We start from the raw sequence: 20,494 nt of genomic DNA, 5'->3' as shown, positions 1-20,494 counted from the left end.
GCTAAGAAAGTTGTCCCAATACGGCACCTTAAAGGTTTTCTCATTAATTTTTCTTCATAATATGTAATTTGCTAAATATGTCAGTGAAGCACAGAATGTGAAATGCCATTTAAGCTAGCGTTGAGCTGAATTATCATGGCTTTCTATTTTCAGCATGAGATTTGCATGTTCAATGAGGGAGAGCCTTTAGTCAAGCGACTAAGCAAATTGCACACTAATAATAAAAAAATCTCTTTATCCTAGTTCTAAACATCATAGTGCAGGCACAGCAATGAAAATGCTCCAAAGGGGGATCTTTAAAACTGAACCATTGGCCCACAGGGCTGATTCCAAAACAGGGAAAGCCACAGTACCCAGGGAACTTATCTGACTCCACCATACCAAAGTTTTGGCATGCCTTTTTATATACTCTCTGTGAACCCGCCTCAACCACCAAAGTGATCAGAAACAGTCCCAATCCCAACCGCTTTCTGCAGACTTACGGCTATAGGAGAGGGAGGGCTTAGAGAGGGTATAAAGAAGTCTGTACAACTTTTGCTCAAGGATTTTTCCAAGTTTAATTAGAGAAGCTCAAGGACTGCATAGCTCCCAAAGACATGAATATTCTGTGGGTTGCACCCTGTGGGATAACTTGGGTACCATACAGTTCCCAGTAGCCACGAAACCCAGAATTAGTGGAGGTATTATGCAAATCTCTCTGCTGCCCCAATATACAATTCTGAGTTTGTATTGTACATTGCTTTAAGTGTGGCTTTTAATTTATTGTACCACCAAACACCTGACTTTAAAGTGAGAGGAAAATATGCAAGTTACAATGTTATCCCAGATGCGTAACTTGCAACTACATTTGGGGATTTTAAAAAATAATAATGTAATACCAGGTATGCGAGAGGCAGGGTTAGTATTCACATGGCATGTGGAGAGGGGGCATTTAACCCTTCACACCCCAACTGCAATCATCATAAAATCCATCCCACCACAAGCCTAGGGAGCTTTTGTCACAACAGTGACTAGAGCGTTGACGTAGTTTGTAGGTGTGCATGACGGCATAGTCCCATCCATTTCTTCGGCTGGATGCACTGCAGACCACTCCTTAGTAACTGTGGATAGGATTGCAACCTGAATAATCTTGAAACCAAATAATACGTTTTTATTGGCTCACAAGTAAGGTAGGCTGCTCCTCACCCCCACCCCTGATTTGTTCTTAAAAATAAATAAGTAAATCTGTGCTACATGCTCTTTAAGATCACTGGTGCAATAAAATGGTCCAGTAATGTACGTTTTTATGTCTTTAAAGCAGTATGTTCCACATACTTAATTTTTATAACAGTTAATGTTCAGTTATTAAGCCTTTAAGGATACTATTAAATTAAATCACAATAATATTTCATAACGCTTTTTATAACCTGTTCTGAGGGAATGGTCCAGCCAAAGTGAAGCACTTCTAAGCCGCCATGATTTATGAGATAGCTTAAAGCACATGCATAACACATCCAGAGAAATCAATGGGGTTTTTCTTTTTTAAAAGTGCTTAACTTTGAACAGATGTGTCCCTAGCTACTACTTGTCAAATACTTATATATATTTGTAGCAGTGAGGCAGGTGTATTCAGCGATGTGCACATGGAGTTCCTGCATGTTTTGGATCTCTTGTTTACTTCAGAAGAAGATGTAGAGCAGGCATAGGCAAACTATGCCCCCCCAGATGTTTGGAACTACAATTCCCATCATTCCTAGCTAACAGGACCAGAAGTCAAGGATGATGGGAATTGTAGTCCCAAACATCTGGAAGGGTTTGCCTATGCCTGATGTAGAGCAAAGAGAGGGAACCTGTTACTCTCCAGATGTTGTTGGACTTCAGTTCCCATCAGCCCCAGCCTGCATGGTCCATGATCAAGGATGATGGGAGTTGGAGTCTACCAACATCTGGAAGGCTGCAGAGCCCCCATCCCTGAAGTTGAGACAGCTGATGACATGGAATGCTGAGAAATAAATATCACTCACCCCACGCCTGAGCAGGAACTGAGGTTTGTGGTTCGAGGACCCGACCCCCGCAGTGTGAAATGAATACACAAGGACACGTGATGTAAGGTTAATGGGCAAGGAAAGGCCACAACTTTATTGATTACAGCAGTGAAAAGGTATTGGCTTAGGCATTGGATCTCTAAAACAAGTGGGTTTATTCACCAGTAGGTGGAGCCTGTTGATGCTAATCCAACTATAGGCTCTTCCCTGATGTCACCGAGGGTCGTGCCATGGCCTCCCGCCAAGCAGGCATCGGACAGAATACACGACCGCCAGATTCCTTTAACGGAATACCCAAAAATTGAAGGCATAGGCGATGGCCACACCTAGCTCTTCGACACACCACAACACATTATTCCAATGCCTAACCTACCCACCAATACCACAAAAGTTGTGACAATTGCTACGAGGCAGGCGAAAAAACCAAAAAGCCTAATGCCAAATGGAAAAACTCCTACCAGGCCCCCTGGACAACCAGGGCGACCAACCTAAGGTCCATAGCAAGGCCAATGACCTAAGCCCTAACTCAAAGGGAGTGGAGGGTGGGTGACTCGCGACGAGACGACGGCGAAGAATGAGGCCGGGGAAAGGCTGGCGCTGCAGCAAAAGGCTGCTGAACACGCCCCCTCTGAGGCACCTGGTTGGGTGCCTGCTGAGGGGCATGGGCGCCAGCCAGGTGAGGTGGAGGCAGGGGGCTGACGCCCCCTGCTAGGGGCGGTGCTCGGGCTCCCGCCCACAACCACTCCCCTCTCTTCCAGGGAGGAGAGTCTCTATGTTGCTTTTTAGTGGCAGACATGATGAAGCAGTTGCAGAAGCATGAAAACTCATGGGTCATGAGACACATGGCTGCTGACTGGCCAGCAGCACTTAGTGCATCAGATCACCTTGCTATTCCTCCAGCCACCAGTACTTTCTCCATGCACAGCGCTGCCTCTTATCCCGAAGTCGCGCCGGGGCTTCGGGTAGCTCTGCGCAAGCCGCAGGATGGCTCCCCCGGCTTGCGCAGCGCTGCCTCTTATCCCGAAGTCCCGGCGCGCTGAGCAGTTGCGCCGGGGCTTCGGGTAGCTCTGCGCAAGCCGCGGGAGGGCTCCCACGGCTTGCGGAGAGCAGCCTGTTCTGGGGGCTGGGGTCGGGGGAAGCTCGGGCTTCCCCCACCCCAGCCTCGCGCCTTGGGGGGGGGGGGGAAATAAAAATTTTTTTCTTTATTTCCCCCCCAAAAAACTAGGTGCGCCTTATGGGCCGGTGCGCCTTATGGGGTGAAAAATACGGTAATACCTGGGAATTGAAGGGAAAAATACATGCTGCAGCAGTTCTCTTGAACTGTGCCAAACATGGAAATTTCTGGGTTTAGCCTATGCAAACTAGCCTGGCAGGGCTGGTTGAATGCAAGCCATGAAACAATGGCTAGTTATTGAATTATCGAAGAATAAGGATCCTTGGGTCTGTGCAAAACAGAGTTGCCGTGGTTATTGTGGGTGGATAAAGGTTTAGGATTTAAAACGGGGGGGGGGGGGAGAGGCTGTGCCCACAGGAACAAGAGTGTCCTTTTACAGAGGCTCTGAGCAAGGTGTTCTGGGAAGAAGGAGGAGGAAATAGGCAGAGTTGATGCGGGGCAGAGGCCATGCAGGGCAGAACCACCTTGGCGGGCTGGAACAGAGGCACGGGAATGCTGTGCTGCTGCAGGGAACGAACCCCTCTCGAGAAGTAATGCTGTGAACTCTCTTCTTCTCTCTAGACCCAGGAGTAAAAAGTGGTACCTCAGGTTAAGAACAGCTTCAGGTTAAGAACGGACCTCCGGAACGAATTAAGTTCTTAACCAGAGGTACCACTGTATAGGTGTAAAATAAACCATATACCTTAAAACACTACAGTCTCTGCTGTGGCTGAATTCCCAACAGAAACACAACCCTGATTATGCACCTATGACCCCCTAGAATTCTGCTACCGCTTGGCAGAGATTGGGGGTCGCCAGAGTTTTGGTGGTTTCGCAGAAGTTGACCACTTAAGTGGGGCTATTTAGGGGACAAAAAGAAAAAGGATGGACATGATGTCAAGAAGCTTGTTTCAAAGGTCAATACAAAATAAAGATGACAATCTCAAATCTAGTAATAGCATCCTTCCAGTATAGTTTGAAATATAATTGCATTCATTTAGAGCACTTCCTGACATGTAATTTACAACAAATTAGCAAAAGTCAATCTATGCTTGGAAGGTTCTATATAAATGTTTGTTTGTTTTTGTTTTTAAATTAAATGGTGAATTTTATCCTCAGTGCGGCATATATTTTTCTGCGTGTACAATTTAAAAATTAATAGAGCGAGCCATGTCAGGAGCTGTAAAAAAATGTTTAATGGGCTGTTTAGCAAAGTGATGATTTTGTCCTAATTGAAACTGGGAATTGTTTCTGTCATGTTAGATCAAAGCACTGAGAATAAGCAGGTCTTAATTCCTAGTGGCTGGGCCTGCATGGGCGGAAATAACTAGATCTGTGATGTGTTGCTCCAATTAGCGTTCTTGCTTTCATCTCTGCTAAATGATAGGAATATAAGGTTGAGTGTTTTGCCAGATATCAAAAGATTTCCTTAACTCAGCTAAATTTCCCAGGAGCAGAATGGGAAAGCTAATTTTAAATTTCTGGCTTAGTCTTTTTTTTAAAAAAAAAAAATCTATACGCGTTGGGGAAGGACATAGATTGGCTTTTACGTTCATTTAAAAATGACTGATTAAGTGAGTAAAGTCTGCTTATGTTCCCTACACAATCAGAGTTCTACCACCTGCCTGAGAGCTATCTGCTACCTGTATGGCTCCTATCTGCCTGATTCCTGCTATCTGCCTGGTAGCCCTAAGGTCTATCTTCCTGCCTCTTGGGCCTGAGCGCCTGACAACTAAGCTGTTTGAAACCAAGGTATGACTGTATTTCATTTTGTTGTTATGTATGCCTAATGCACTGAACCATACCATCGGCAGCTATGTGGACTGCGGAGACCATTTATGTTGGCCCTTTGGTAAATAAACTTTTTGCTCACTTTTAAGGTTGTCCCCGGGCCTTTCATAATCCGTGGACTCAGAAATTAGCACCATACATCTTACAAAATATATAAAGGCAGACTAATATTATCCATTCTGGTTGTTTTGCTTTGCTTTGGTTCTTACGTGATTGGTAGCTTTGAAATGCATGCTAAAGAAAACCATTAACTTTTCCAGCAATGCTGTATCAAAATGGAGAGCAAAACAGTGGTTTGTTCTCGAATGTTTTGGGTCCCGAACGCCGCAAACCCATAAGTGGCTGTTCTGGTTTGCGAACTATTTTTGGAAGCTGAACATCTGACGGGCTTCCGTGGCTTCCGATTGGCTGCAGGAGCTTCCTGCAGCCAATCAAAAGCTGCACTTTGGTTTCTGAATGTTTTGGAAGTTGAACGGACTTTCGGAACGGATTCCCTTCAACTTGCAAGGTACAATTGTAAAAGACAAAACATAACCCATCATGAGACAGTGATAAACAGCTAAAAATCATTTTTAAAAACCACAGACAAAATGTAACCCCTTTAACAATCCTGGGTAAAAAAAAGGAAAGATTTAACCTGGCACTGAAAGAATTGTAAAGTTGATGGCCACCAAGTCTCTCTCTAGGAAGTGTATTGCAATATACAGAAAAAGGCCCTCACCTTCATGCATCAATGATGTCATCATATGGTTAACAGATGGGTGGCCAAGCTCACCTATCAAATTTGGCCCATGATGCTGATCCTGATCAGGATTGGGCCTGAGAAGCCATTTCTGTAATACCAGCCCTCTGGCTACTGAAGCAGCAGCAGCAAGCACACAAGAAGTGCACTTCACAAGGAATTTACCTTGCTCAGAAACCCAACTAGCTAAAGATGTTGAGCTACAATTAAAGGTAAAGGTAAAGGGACCCCTGACCATTAGGTTCAGTCGTGGCTGACTCTGGGGTTGCGGTACTCATCTCACTTTATTGGCCGAGGGAGCCGGCATACAGCTTCCAGGTCATGTGGCCAGCATGACAAAGCCGCTTCTAGCAAACCAGAGCAGCGAACCAGAGCAGTGCACGGAAACGCCGTTTACCTTCCCGCCGGAGCGGTACCTATTTATCTACTTGCACTTTGATGTGCTTTCAAACTGCTAGGTTGGCAGGAGCTGGGACCGAGCAACGGGAGCTCACCCCGTCGCGGGGATTTGAACCACCGACCTTCTGATCGGCAAGTCCTAGGCTCTGTGGTTTAACCCACAGCGCCATCCGTGTCCCTTACTGAGCTATAATTACTGGGCATCCATAAGGTGCTGTGCAACAGCTGATCAGCTGCAGAAACTCTTGAGATCTAGATAAGCTTCTCCAGTAGTGTAAGAGCTCTGGCCAAGTCCATGAATGGCTTGCCTGCCATTTCAGAAATGTGCAATGCCCAGGTTGCCAAAATAGGCCTGGGCACATTGAACAAGTGTGCCAACAAGCCAAAGTGAAATCGGCCTTCCTCAGAAGTAGCACAGTGGAAGGGAAAGCAGATCAAGGGCACAAAGCAGCAGTACATGCATTGCACAGATGTCTTCTACATCTGGCAACACAGAGGAGGCAATTAACCATATCCAGCCAGGAGTACAAAGACATTGCAGTGGATCAACACTACCAGAACCCCCCTATCCTACCACTGCTTTACCAAAGGGAAAGACTAGGTGGAGGAGCATATTTGATCTTCCTAACAATTAAGTGTGCTTCAAGGCTGCTTTTGACAATAAAAAGAAATAAACAAAAACAGAGCGAGGAGGGAAGGGGTTGACTGGCGTTCACTATGCCAAGAGCTTTTTCTCACATGCTGGGAAAATGTACCAAAGGATAATTTATCAGTCCCTTTGGCTTCTTGCTGCTCCTGCCTGCAGATCTAATTCACATTCTCTCACTTACCTTGGCTTCATCCTATCATGCCGCAGCCATTCATACATGATAAATATAGAAGCGGCTAATCTAAGATCTGCTTTGCCCAGCCCATACATTAAGTCCTAGCATGCTGCTTGCCCTTTTATAAATGTTCAAATGTTGTAATAGTAGTAATCAAGGTTGCCACCTCTCCTAGGGATTTCAAAAGACAACAATTTGTATTTCCATATGGTAATTTGTATGCAGCAATTTCCCACCGGCAGTCTGATGTTCGGCAAAGGCAGAAATCAGGCTAATCAGCATCACACACACCTGTCAAGCAATACCTAACCTTGAAAGGTGGCAGGGGCCAGCCCCAGATGGTTTGCTGCCTGAGGCAGTTTTCTCACTTTGCCTAATGGTAGGGCAGGTTCCAAAGGATGGCAACCAAGGTATGCCAAGGCAGGCAGGCAAACAGGAGGAATAGGTACAGGGAAAATATGCTTTCAACTTGCTGCTCAACAGAAAAGTCAGCAAGGTGAAATGTCTTGACATATGGAGCTCCATCTCTGAAGATGCACATAGTGCCACCATTTGCCTTTCCTTCAGATTCCTCCTATAAGCCTACCTTTCCTGGACAGCTTTTGCCTTAGCCTCATCTGGGAATGAGGACTGAGAAGATGTTTGTGTGTTGTTGTTTTTCTGTTGTCCTTAAGTGTCGAACAGTCCCAAAAAACCAATGCAGAGGAGTACACTGTTAAACTATACAAACTGTACAATTTAAAGGGCAAATAATGATAACTATAAACGGCTACTGTTACTATTATTTACTTAGCTAAACAGGGATTCTAGCATTTTGCTAATCTCTTTTCCACATCCTCAAAACATTTAAGTTTTGCATTGGCTCTCCAATGACAGAGTGTGGCGCGGCTTCTGGCATCAGGATTATGCAGAGCCCCCTTCCATATAGTATCTGTCTGCACAGAAGGGGAATTTCAAATTAATTTGGCATTTGAAACAAAGAAAGGCCTCAAGTAATAAATCATTAGCATGTCTTTATATAATGCTTTTAGCACAATACATAGGTTGATGTTGCATTTATTATCCCCACTGCTTTGGAACATACCACATTTGGCAAGGCTCTAACTTCAAATTTTATTTTTAAAGACAGCAGCTGAAGGAGAGCCACACTTTGGTGCATTTAAGGTTCTTCATAAATTATTTCAGATTTCAGGAACCAGAAATGTGAAAATGAGGCTCATATCCTTATAACACTTGGACATATGTCTCAGTGTAATCAGTGTGACCTTCTTCTGACAAAACACTGTTTAGTCTGGGGAACTCCAGATATTAGTGACTTTATATTGTTATCTTAAAAAACACATCCATATGAAATGTATCACAGCCGTGAATGAAACTAATTGCAGACATGGTCTCTGATTGAAAGCCAGCAGGACAGTAATCAAAAAAGTTCTTTTCAACTGGTAATGTTCAGTTAGAATATAATTTTCTGCAGCAGCCATAAGGGAACTCCCCCACCCCTTCTATTTCTGCCGCTCACAAAAGAAGATGGATCATAAAAATAAAATTAAACAAAGTGAAAATCAAATAAAGGCTTCGGCTGCAATCATGCTAAACCAGGCATAGGCAAACTCGGCCTGCCAGATGTTTTGAGACTACAGTTCCCATCATCCCTGACCACTGGTGCTGTTAGCTAGGGATGATGGGAGTTGTAGGCCAAAAACATCTGGAGGGCCGAGTTTGCCTAGGCCTGCGCTAAACCATAGAGTTTAGTGAAGCATGCAAGAGCAGATGAACCACAGAGAGCCTCAGGCAAGCACACTCCTCCACCCAGATGCTGCTGAACTACAACTCCCAGCAGCCCCAGCCAGAATGGCCAATGGTTAGGGATGATGGGAGTTGTTGCCCAACAACACCTGGAGGGCACCATTTTGACTACTCCTATTTTATGAAATATTGTAGGGTGGTGGTTTCTGCCACAAAGCTTCTTCCTTTCCTTCATCAGGGCCCCTGTTTTTTTCTGAGGTTCACAATCCTGTAGAGAGAGCTACTGTAATACAGACATTCAACTAAATGCATGCAAGGAGAGGTTGGTTCTGCCAGACCCAGACACACAGCTTCACTCCCCCTAGTTATGCTATGAAAATTTGGCTGCCCTCTTTTCTGTTTATTGCTGGGTTAAAACTGAGCACTATTTCATGCTCTAACATTCCTTAGCCATTTGTCTGGGCCACAGGGTGAACCTCTGCTGTTGCGACTAGGAATCTCTGATCCCTTGAATTTGGGGCACTAAAAGGGCATTCGGCATTAAATCTACTTTGTAGTTAATAAGAGGTATTCAATACCTGATATTGCATACACAATACAGAGAGGCAGGAAAAGCAAGATCAATGGACTATGTCTGCACATTTGAAAAGGCCTGGGGTTTATGCCTTGCCTGACAAAACACTATTTTGTAGATACTGTGGTCTGCTGTGAATTAGCACCACAGTGTTTGAGTGCTAATTTTTAAGCAGTGGGAAAGTAATGTCATGACTGTGCAGAATCAGAAAATACATATGCTCCATCTAAGCTCATGGCGGCCTTTTGCTCAGTATTTTAAGTTGGCATCTGGTTTTATTAACCTGTTGTTTTATTTTAAATTTGCACTGTTGTTTATGTTATTATGTTGCTTTTTAATTTATTGTGATAACCCATCTTGTGAGGACTCCGCCCTGAAAGACAGATTAAAATGTTTTGACTAAACTAGAACATAACTAAAACACAGGAAACTAGAGTTATACATTGTTACAGTGGAACCTTGGGTTGCAAACGTGATCTGTGCAGGAGGCACGTTCGCAACCTACAGCGTTCGCAACCCACAGCGCCGCGTCTGCGCACGCGCAGGTTGTGATTTGGTGCTTCTGCGCATGCGCCGAAACCCGGAAGTAACCTGTTCTGCTACCTCTGGGTTCGGCGCACTGCGCAACCCGAAAACACATAAACTGAAGAGTCCGAGGTACCACTGTACTTGCATAGCACATTACTACAACAAACACTCTGGTTTGGGGAAGGAATGAACAAAATGAAAGTCTTACTCACACATTACACAGAACGCAGGTACAAGTTGCCTCTGCACATGTGTGTGTTTTTGTGAAAGATTGTTGATCGGCTCAACTACTGTGTACACAGTACACAAGCTGTACACTCTTTGAACATTGCAAGTGAATGACTGTACGATTGTTCAGTTCAATTATTCATGTCACAGGTACAGAGATGACCTGCCTTGAAAGCACCATGGGGAACATCCCGAAAGAGCTCCGTCATGAAGAAATATCGTATTTTTTTGCTCTATAAGACTCACTTTTTCCCTCCTAAAAAGTAAGGGGAAATGTGTGTGCGTCTTATGGAGAGAATGCAGGCTGCGCAGCTATCACAGAAGCCAGAACAGCAAGAGGGATTGCTGCTTTCACTGCGCAGCGATTCCTCTTGCTGTTCTGGCTTCTGAGATTTAGAATATTTTTTTTCTTGTTTTCGTCCTCCAAAAACTAGGTGCATCTTGTGGTCTGGTGCGTCTTATAGAGCGAAAAATACGGTATATGCATGCCAACTGTGACAACTACCATGACTACACAGTCTGTGTGCGCCCACATCCTTGAGTCTGATTTTGTCACACTTTTCCTTGGCTGGCACAAATTCCTAGACGTGTCCCCAATGGACAAGAAAGAGCGGGTGGTAGATAGCCTCATGGGAAGCGACACCAGGAGGTGAGTTTTCTACACACCCTTTCTGTGCATTTTTCTCTCCCAGGCCTCCTTTGCTAGCATCCCTGGGCAAATCAAGATGGCTTGTTTATTGAACATTCATCCTGATTTGCTAGCAAAAAGCTTAAGGAGATGCTATTTGAAGTCCTCTCTTAACTGCGCATCCACTGTGATTTATTTGTTGGGACATTATGGAACACTGAACATTCACAGGCATTTGCTTGTGCTGAGGTTATATACCTTCCCATCAAACAGTCATTTATTCCACACTTTCCTTGTCACTTTCCTATCTGCAACAACAACACACACACACACACACACACACACACAATTTTTGTACCACAGCACTTTAATTGTACAAATTTAAATTTTCATTATGCATTTGAATCCTGCCTGAAAAATACTGACCATCTAGAGCAGGGGTGTCAAACTCAAATTCATTGGGGGCCGCATCAGCAGTTTGGTCACCCTCAAAGGGCTGGTTGTATCTGTAGGACTATGTGTCCACTCTTTATTATCATAAATTATTGTCACTGCATTCAATTATTACTGTTTTTTGTAATAATGTAAGTAATAACTAGCTCTGAAAGCAGAAACATAGTCAGAATAATGGCAAGTAGATATTCAAATGTACAGTTATTGTACAATTTATTGAAAAATGATTTTTGGTAACAGACAGTAATTTTTTTAAAAAAACATACAAATATTGCCAAACACTGTTTATTACACATATGGCAAACACAAGGCATTAACTTTTTTTTAACTTTTCTGACTAGATGGCTGACATCGTTTTCCTGAGGTCAGTCCATCGATGTCTGGCGTTAGGTCTTGTGCTGTAGCAATTCGCAAAACAGCATGGAGGTTATCATCAGTGATGCGTGATCTGAGCTTGGATCTGTCACATCACAGGATGGCATGCGCTCAATATAAAAACAAGTGGAAGTTTCCTGAATGCATGTAAAGTGGAGGTTTCCTGTGTAGAACGGCCGGCGCCGCTAGAGGGCAGACGTTCTCTGGCTTGTAGGCTGCCGTGCATGCGCTGAAGAGGCGGCTTTCTTGTGTCAAAAAAAAAAAAAAGCGAGAATAAAAGGTGAAGGCTGGCGGCCGCCGGCGGCTACACGGGCCACATGACGAACTCTGGCGGGCCGGATTCGGCCCGCGGGCCTTGTGTTTGACACCCGTGATCTAGAGGCAACCCTTGTCCATATACCCATGCTCCAGGTTTGTGTCTTTCTCCCTGTGCCCCTCTGTGTTCATATTACCGCAGAGAAAATGTAGACAATTTCCTCAATGGGCAAAAGGGAAAAAAAGGTTCTGCTTCAGAAGCACTCTTACTTTTGTAGCTGTTAGCTTGCAAGGCCCCAGAGAGTGGGGAACTATACTCATTTTGAGAGGCCTCCTCATCAAAATACAACATGGAGCTCTGCTCACTCCAGAGGGTTTTAAATCAATCAACAGTACACGCCTGATGACTATACGTCACTTCAAATGCAGGAACGGCTTATGTCTACACCAATGCTCACGCTATCGCTTCCTTGAAATGTGATTCCAGGAGGCAATCTCCGACATAGTTACCAGGCTGCTTTCCAGGGTTTGGTATTGGAGATAACAATATTCTTCTTCCTGAGAAGGTGAGATGAACTATGAGAACCCAATAACAACACAGCAGATATGCCTCCCAGCAGCAGGGCAGAGTGCGAGATAAACAGTTGCTTTCTGATCTGCATGTAAATTTGTAACTCCCTTCATTTTGGTATCTCAGAGGGGTAGAGAGCTTAAATCCTTTTGAAATGCAGGCATTAGTTGAGAGCCACTGTAGTGTGTTGGATAGGACCTTGGAGACAAGGCCTTGGTTCTCCACTTGGCCCTGCAGCTCACTGGGTGACCTTGGGCCAGTCACTCACTCTCAGATTAATCTACCTCACAAAGTTATTGTGGGGATTAAATGAGGAAGGGCAGAATCTCCATGGAGAAAAAGGTGCACACTTTGTCCAGATATATGCATTTTTGAACATGTCATTCAATGAGATAACTTCAGAGAAGACTGAATTTTGAAGGAAGATTTTGTTTTGGTTTACACACTGCTCCAAGAATGTAAATTAAGTAGTTTCTCATAAAAATTCAAATAAAATCAGTTTTCTCATCCATTCCCAACCCTCACTATTTGATTCCTAATAATTTCCCAGAACTTTTTCTTCTTCCTTTCGTTCCTACCACATGCAGTAAAAATCCTCGCCTTTTTACTGGCATTCTAACATGTAGCTGGATAGTTTTTATTTTATTACTGCTGGGGTAATTGTGCCATCTGCACATTATTGTATAGGAAATCAAATATGTACAGCCATATTCAAAGAGAATCTAAGCGCACTATTCCAAAGCTTTCCCCATGCATTCACTGGGGTGCTTTTGCCTACATCTTGAGCCCATTTAATCATGGAGTCATTCACCTGTTCTCATTCCACACTGTACTTCCAATAATTTAAAGTTCTTTTGCAGTTTGAAATTTCTATAGCATATTGCCTACGTTATTTTCAAAGAAAATATTATGCATGTAAAACACTTTCTTACACCGTCATTCTGGCAGATTCATAATAGTCAGATGTTTTAGTATTATGACATATCTATGAAGTGGGAAAAAGATCGGTAATACACAGCGGAGCGCAGTAAGAATCCAGTTTAATTTCTAGACTCCACTCAGCAGGTGCTGTTAAGAATTTATGGCTGAGTTCCAGTTTTACTATGGATTTAAATCCCATTTATACTAGGCTCATGTCCATTTATATGCTAATATTTATGATATAATCATTTCTTTATGGATGCTGAAACTACCCTTTATAAACTATGCCTGGTGTAGGGGAGGGGGGGTAACAGGGCACGGCAACGGGAGTAAGAAGGCAATACAAATTAAGGGAAATGTTGCCAACTGGAGCAGCCTGTCAGTATATAATTAAAATCAAATGCAAATTAGCACTGAAAGTTAGACATTAATGCTTCACTGCAGAAACCATTAGTATTGTATTTAGTCCTGTGAGATGGCTGAATGATAGAATGGAAGCAACAGATTTAATAGCCTTTCCTTTTTTAAATGATTCTGGGCCTGATTTTGTCAAAGTTAAGTGCTTGCAAGTCCTGCTGGTTTTACTGGAAGTTAAGAAACTCTCAGCTATTGTAAGATTGCAGCCCTCTATCCATCTACCTGGAAGCAAGCGCCATCAATGGGTTTTATCCAATACTCGTCAAACTCAAAGGAGACCTCTTGAAATTAATGAGCATTACTAAATTAGGTCCATTAATTGCATGAGTAAACATGAATGGGACAGACACCAATTCCAAAAGGCATCCAACTGCAGACAAAAAATGTAAGGGAATCCATTATTTTATGGTATTGATTATGGTGCCTATGTTTTACTGACCCCTGTTTGGGGAATTGAAAAAGATAAATGATATGGGGAAAGTAGTGTTAACATTCCCATTGCCATGCCATGGTCCCAGATTGGTTCAGATCCCCATGGTTGCTTTCTGTAAAAGACAGACAGCAGGCAGTTGCAACCATGCACACACTTTCTAGTGCATGTTTAAGATAGGATGCAGTATAACCCAAATGCAGAAACAAATGACAGGTAGGTCAACTGCTGCTTCCACTGGTATTCAGATTTAAAAGAGATGGATATGCAGTATGCATAGCACTACAGTTTTGGCAAGCAGATAACATTTGTTTAAATTAAAAAAAGGAAAAGCAAACCATCAAACTTTTATGGATGCCACATGAAATATACCCAATTTACACTCACTTAATCTGCTAAGAGTTTTCTTTTCTTTTCTTGCAAGCACACCCTATTAATTAGCAATTCATCTTTAGGCTCTTTTAGTTCTGTGGTCTATCTGTGACCCAGCTATACTATTCTCTGCATTACAAAGCAAAAGGAAAGCAGCATCCTTCCTTATTCTGCCTTCCAACACTCCAGATGGTCAGCATGGGCAATGGGCAGCATCAAGTCATCATGTGCCTTACATGAGAGAGAGAAATTACACAAGTTGTGTTCAACTAAGTCCTAAGTCAGGACTTAGGTTCCTTATTTCAATGGGTCAGTTCAACTAAGTTAGTCACGTCTGCTATGAATAGGGCTAGTATTGAATACTACCTTAATTTTAAGTTGCATTTGCTGCAGATGAAAGTGGTCAAGGAACATACTAAGCAAGTAACACTTCATTATGGATGGATGCTTGCAGCTTTCAGGTGTGACATTTCATCTCATGTTTAATGAATAGGAAACGAAGGGTTTAATCTGGTCTTTCAAGCACACCTGTCAAGGGCACCAGTCTTTCCAGGTATCTGAACTTTGTAATACCCATTTTAAGCACTTCAACCTACTTTCTGCTTGATTTTGTTACTGCTAGGAGAAAAGTATGGAAACAGTGGCTGTATTTGCATGTGATGCAAAACAGTATCATTATTTATTGAAGTAGTTATTCACCATATCTTGCCCAGGGCAGCCCAGGATGACTATCAATCAAACAGACAACCCCTCCTGTAATAGATACATTAAAACCAAGAGGAAAAATAAATACATTAAAAAACATCCCAACCAATTCTAAAAGGCCACAAATAGGTAAAGGGCAAAGGCCTGGTTATAGAGACTAAAGATATATAATGCCCAAAGCCTAAAGATATATAATGATTGTGCCAGGTGATCCTCCCTAGGAAGACCATTTCACAAACAGGGAGCCACTGCAGAAAAGGTCCACTTTCATGTTGCCACCCTCCCGACCTCTTGTGAAGGAGGCACATGAAGAAGGGCCTCCGATTATGACCACAGGTCTGGGTCGGTCCATATGGGGAGAGGTGGTCCTTGAGCTTTATTGCAATGCAAAGAGCTGCAGCAAGCTCAGCTTGGAGCCTGCACTCTTCCCCTTTCCCCTGCGTGCACTGGAGGAAGACTTCTGCAGAGATCTGTTTCAATTTCAAATAATGCTTACCCGTTGTGTCCTATGAAACAGGAATCCTGAATTAAAACAGACTCGGTTAGTTAAACTACCCAGCTTCATAACCCATGGTGCGAAGTTGGCTTGTTATGAAACCGACCAGATTTTCTAGCAAGGCAGGGATCCTGGCCCCTGTAACAGGAAAAGCTGACATTCTTTGAGATGGAAGCTAATTTCCAAGGAAGTCTGCACGTAAGCTTGACACCGTGCTCAGACTTGCTGCATATCACCCACAGAGGACTAACCTGTAGTTTAGCATTAGTGTGAATGCAGTCAATTTGCCCTTACTCTTCTCCCAGCGGTAACAAGGTGATCCAAGTAGTCCTAAACCACTGTTTAGTGTTACATGCTAATGCAGTCAACCTCTAGATTTTTTAATATTACTCGAAAACTCACCTCCAGCATCTGATAGGGCCTTTCTTCAATGCCACAACACACATGTCTAAACCAAATGGCATCATCTCAAAGCAGGCAAGTCAAGAATGAAATTAGCAGAAAGTTTTTCTGCATTTTACGAACCACCCTGAGCCCAAAGTGCAGCATCGAAGCTATGTCAATGTAGTGAAACTAGTGACTCTGGAAATACTCTCTTTTTTGGGGTGGGGAATAATGGTTTGCTTCACCTCTCAAATTGCTATTGAAATTTCAAATGCAGCCTTGGAAGTTTCACCCACCCCAAAACCCCAACACACAAAAAGACAAGAGAAAACTATACAAGTGCCTGAAAACTCTCTACCACACACCAAAAAGGGTTTGTTGGATTCTGGCCTTCGTGAAGAAAACAGGAGTGTTGCCACCTAACGCAAAGAGAAACCTGGCAAAATATAAATGCAAATGCATAGAGGCCTGAATGTGTGACATCTACAACTGAAACAGAAAACAAAAGCTGTTTCTTTGAAAAGCATGCTGGGTAATGTGAGAGGCCTACTGAGCAATAGTTTGGAGGGGGTGATGTGAAAAGGGCACTTAAGGGGATTGTTGACAAGGGGCAGAAGATGGACAGAGAAGCAATTTCCCCATAATTTTATGTTTTAAAATGCACTGTTTTACACAAAGTCACTGACTATGCATCCATAAATGTGTGTAAATTTGTTTGTTTTTTGTGTTCAGCAACATATTTCGCAATAAGAAGGTCTATAATCAAGTTCCTTCTCTGATTTTGCAGTTATAGGCAGCACAATTATACAGCTGGAAAAGGCTTGGTAGAGACCTAACCCAGCTCCTGTTCTGATGGTTAAGTACAGTGGTACCTCGGTTTAAGAACAGCCCTGTTTACAAACTATTCGGTTTACGAACTCTGCAAAACCAGAAGTAGTGTCCCAGTTTGTGAACTTTCCCTCGGTATAAGAACGGAATCCGAATGGTGGAAGGGCAGAGCAGACTTCCAGAACGGATTAAGTTCATAAACCGTACTAGGAATTGCCAGTCTCTTCAAGAAAGGCAAATGAAGCCAAATCAGGACCCTGGATAGCTCCCACTGGAGCCTACTGGCTGAACTTCGGAAGAACTTTGGCTGAACTTGGCAAAGAACTAGAGTCATCTGAAGGTTTATGTAGGCATTGAAAGTCTTGCCTTCCAATGACTCAGCCCCCTTGGATCTGCAATCCTTAAAGGGTCTGTAACCCATTCTGCAGTCACATAGTGACATGGTTGTGCAGTAGGAGAAGTTGCAGGGGAGTCAACCTCAAAATCTGAGGATTATGGAAGAACCACATCTTCAGGCTGGAATAGCATAGACGTGGGTGTTGATGGCTCCCTCCTAAGCGGAACGACTTGAATCTGAGTCCTCGTCAGGGCAACCCTGGGACCCGGATGCAGAGCCATGACATCATTTATGTCCTGATGCAGGACGCCCACTAATACAGCACCCCAAATAGGCAGACACCCCAAAAGAAGAAGACTCAAGCATTTTGTGAGGCAGTCTGTTCCTACTTTCAGACAACTCACACCATCAGGAAGTTCTTCCTAAAGTTTAGCCTGAATTCTTTTTCTGGCAATTTAAACCCACTGGATCTGGTCTTAGCCTCTGAAGCCCTTCAAATACTTGAAGATGGCTGGAAAATATCTATGTCTTGAGACTCAGAGCTCATGGTAATGTGCTAGATGTTCCAATGCCCTGACTTGGTATCATGTATCTCTAAAAGCTTGCCATTCTTTACGCTACTATGAACTCGTAGTTCCTGGCGACATGTATATCAAATATATCTCATCAAAGAAGGGAAGATTCTTCAAACCTTCCATCATTATTACATCTCAAGGCTGTTAATGCTATGGAATAACTTATGCTTTTTGTAAACCTTCTCTGCTCTTGCCTTCCCAAGGAAGCATGGATTTTTCCCTCCCCCACCCCCATTTTCAAAAAATTACAGATATGGTATACAGACAAAATATGACTCAAGAAAACAATTTTAACTCCCTAGCAAAAATCAAATTGAGAAAAGGAATTTCTGTTTTTCTCAGAGATTGTCCTTTTTGGTTGCTATATTATGAGTAAAATAGCTTTCCTGTGTCTGGCAGATTTCACAATGTGGGTTTTTATTTATTTTGATACACAATAAACCAGCTAAGATTTTTAAATAACACAGCTTGATGAAATCTTATCTTACCCATACAATACATCTATTTTCCATTTTTTGCTACCTTGTCCTGCTTCTGTATTGTCAAACTCTGTTTTCCAATGATTCCAGTGACTAGATCTGATCATATAATACTGAGGGAGACAATATCAAAACAAAAAAGGAAGTTGCTTTATCATGTTTGCCTATGCTATGCAAAAGGTATGTGTCTAATGCTGACTTACTGTTTACCTTTCTAGCAACAGAAGTGCTAAAGAGCCAAATCTCTTCCCAGTATCGTGGTATTCTTAGAGTATTACATATAAACCAGCCTCTTAGCTATCATAACAGCTTCCTGACAGTGTGTGGCAATGTATAATTGACCTCAGAAGCATTCTTAGAATTTCCATGCCAAATTTTCAAGAAACAGATTTTGGATAAATACCAGGAGAAAATTCCTAATGGTAAGAGCTGTTCAACAGTGGAACAGACTTGCTGCAGGAGGTTGTGAGCTTTCCTTCACTGGATGTGTTGAAGCTGAGGCTGGGTGGCCATCTGTCAGGCACGCTGTAGCTGTAAGACTGAGCAGCTAAATTTTGCACCCACTGAAATTTATGAATATGAATAAGTTAGCTCCATTAATTTCACTGTGTCTTTTACCCTTAAAGGTAAAGGGACCCCTGACCATTTGGTCCAGTTGTGACCGACTCTGGGGTTGCGGCACTCATCTCGCTTTATTGGCCAAGGGAGCTGGCGTACAGCTTCCGGGTCATGTGGCCAGCATGACTAAGCCGCTTCTGGCGAACCAGAGCAGCGCACGGAAATGCTGTTTACCTTCCCGCTGGAGCGGTACCTATTTATCTACTTGCACTTTGACGTGCTTTCAAACTGCTAGGTTGCTTTTACCCTTAGATGCTTACAAATATTTACAGGGAGAAAGAGAACCACACAAAAACACACACAACAACAATATCTGCTTCGTTCTTATAGACCAGGGGTCAGCAAACTTTTTCAGCAGGGGGCGGGCCAATGTCCCTCAGACCTTGTGGGGCACCAGACTATATTTTGAAGGGGGGGGGAAGAATGAATTCCTATGCCCCACAAATAACTCAGAGATGCATTTTAAATAAAAGAACACATTCTACTCGTGTAAAAACACGCTGATTCCCAGACCATCCGCAGGCTGGATTTAGAAAGCGATTGGGCCGGATCCGGCCCCCGGGCCTTGGTTTGCCTACCCATGTTATAGAAAATTTCTACGGTCCAACTTTGCTTTCTAGTGGTATTAAAGTCAGCAGCCCAGGGCATGCTGGGTTGTTTCTGCAGCTTGGAAATCATAAACCTGTGGAAGAAGAAGAAAATCCAAGCCAAATAAAAATGTTTCTGTGTCAGATTATGTGTAGAAGGTCTTTTCTAAGCATGGCAGAATGGATGCCTGAAATGAACAGAAAAATGAAAGAAAACAAAATACCTTTCAGATCATGATCAGCTATATCAGTGCACACATATTAAAGCTATCTGCTGTCCTGTCAAGGAGACACAATACAAAGCAGCCCAAGTGGTTTCTGTAGTGCTAAGTTTTGCTTCAAGCATCTGTATGAACTCCAGTTTCTAATGTAATGAACATTCTCCTAAAAAAAAAAAAAGTAGCTCAATGCTTGGAAGTATTTTGAGGCACTCAAAGCTGCTGGGTTGCTAAGACCCATGTGCAACAGTTTTGCTGTCCTCTCCATTACGGAGTCGAGTAAAGCAGCGATCAATACGCTAGGCTAAATGTGGCAAAAGTTTACACCCACTTATGTGTGAAAAACACTCCACCAAAGAACATTGACTCGCCGCATCAAACACACTGAGTTCACAAACTCATTGGTCACGCTTAAAGGATCCAGTCACACAGCTACATAAAATGCAGGACAGACTTGTCTATCAAATGGGAATTGCTGGTTTTTCCTCAACTACTCTTCTCCTGTGGTGCACAATTCTGATTTTCTTGCGACCTCTTTAAAAAATGCAATCGTTACACTCATATGCTCCCTTATTATGTACAATTTAATGTTACTTCTGTAGCAGGGTAAGGGACACGGGTGGCGCTGTGGGTTAAACCACAGAGTCTAGGACTTGCCGATCAGAAGGTCGGCAGTTTGAATTCCCGCGACGGGGTGAGCTTCCGTTGCTCGGTCCCTGCTCCTGCCAACCTAGCAGTTCGAAAGCACATCAAAGTGCAAGTAGATAAATAGGTACCGCTCCGGCGGGAAGGTAAACGGCGTTTCCGTGCGCTGCTCTGGTTCGCCAGAAGCGGCT

General features: G+C 43.2%; 1 protein-coding gene across 6 annotated transcripts in view; it reads right to left on the bottom strand.

Moving 5' to 3' along the window:
* Positions 1-20,494, bottom strand: part of CALCR (calcitonin receptor) — a 145,633-nt gene that overhangs the window by 74,719 nt on the left and 50,420 nt on the right. The window lies entirely within an intron of this gene.

Source organism: Podarcis filfolensis (assembly GCF_964270895.1).
Source record: "Podarcis filfolensis genome assembly, chromosome: 12".
Lineage (NCBI taxonomy): Eukaryota > Metazoa > Chordata > Lepidosauria > Squamata > Lacertidae > Podarcis > Podarcis filfolensis.
This window is presented reverse-complemented; position numbering and strand designations above follow the sequence as displayed.